Below are 1408 nucleotides of genomic sequence, written 5' to 3'. Positions count from 1 at the left end.
CATGCCCCCTCCCTTCATTCCCCTCTTAGGGTTTTTTTTTTTTTTTTTTTTTTTTTTGGGAGAGGTTTCTCACTACAGGGCGCATGTGCTCGCCAAAAAGACACAGAGAGACAGAGAGATAGAAAGCGAGAAAGCACGCCCCCCCCGGGGGGATGTCCATGCCGCAATCCCTTCTCCTCCATTCTCCTCTCAGGATCTTGGGCACACACACACACGTGCCCGGCGTGAGTATAAGCCACCAGATCTGTGACTCGAACCGTGGTCAACTTCATGGGAGTCCATTGACATAGCCATTACACTAACTGCTGGTCCCTTCTTTTGTTTCGTTTTAGCCAGGGTCTTGCTATGTTGTAATCCCCCTGCCTCAGCCTCCCAAGTAGCTGGGACTATGGGTGCGTGTCCCCATGCCCAGCTTTTTGGGTTAGGCTGGAAATTAAAATCGAGTGTCCTATGGAGTTGGCAGGTGGCGTGGTGCTTAAAAGTGCTGGATTCCCACATGGCTGACCAAGCTTCGAGTCCCAGATCTGGCAGTTTGTCTTTGCTTTCTCTTTCTCTCTCTTTCTCTGTCTCTGGTCAAATTAAAAATAATAAAAATAATGAGGGACCAGCAGTTGACATAATGGCTATGTTGCTGGACTCCCATGTAGTCGACCGTGTACCACTCCCATGTACCACTACACCATATGTTGGTCCCTGTTCAAGTCCCAGACCCAGTGGCTTAAACTCACGCCGGGCGCTTGTGAATGCATGCCCAAGATCCCGAGAGGAGAATGGAGAAGAAGGGATTGCAACATGGCCATCCACCCAGGGGGTGATTTCTCGCTTTTTGTCTCTCTGTCTCTATCTTTCTGGCAAGTGCACACACCCTATAGCAAAAACCTCTCCAAATAAATAAATTAAATTAAATTAAAGAAAGGAAATAATTCTTTAAAAAAAAGAGAAAAAACACAAAATCTGAGCATCAAATGTGGCTTAAGCCTGCAAAGCAGTGCACACTACGATAACTGGGCCTAGCTACTTATTCTGATTGTGTGTGTGTGTGTGTGAGTGTGTGTGTGTGATAGACACAAATTGGGGTCACTCTGTACTTACACAGTAACATCCTCGTTGGTTTCTCTGACTCTTACTGACAGACTCATCCTATAGACCAATAATGAATCCAAATTTCACAAGGAGTTACTCTGGCATGTCATTTTCCCATTCAAAACTTCAAGAGATCCCCTTACCTACAAGAGAAGCTTTGAAAGTTTTGTCTTTCCACATTCCAGCTCATCTTCTCAGTCTAAGCATCCTGTTTTTTCCATTGTTCTTCATGTGCCATAGTTTCCAGGACTTTGCCATATGCTGGTAAACCAAACCCCAGACTTTAGGTTCACTCTTTTTTTTTTTTTTTTTTTTTTTTTAAAAA

The 1408-nt window shown here is 44.6% G+C and overlaps 1 protein-coding gene across 2 annotated transcripts in view; it reads left to right on the top strand.

The window, feature by feature from the left end:
- Positions 1 to 1408, top strand: part of CD80 (CD80 molecule) — a 40908-nt gene that overhangs the window by 37547 nt on the left and 1953 nt on the right. The gene's annotated exons all lie outside the window — the stretch shown is intronic.

The sequence above is a fragment of the Tupaia chinensis genome, unplaced genomic scaffold, assembly GCF_000334495.1.
Source record: "Tupaia chinensis unplaced genomic scaffold, TupChi_1.0 Scaffold144909_1, whole genome shotgun sequence".
Classification (NCBI taxonomy): Eukaryota; Metazoa; Chordata; class Mammalia; order Scandentia; family Tupaiidae; genus Tupaia; species Tupaia belangeri.
This window is presented reverse-complemented; position numbering and strand designations above follow the sequence as displayed.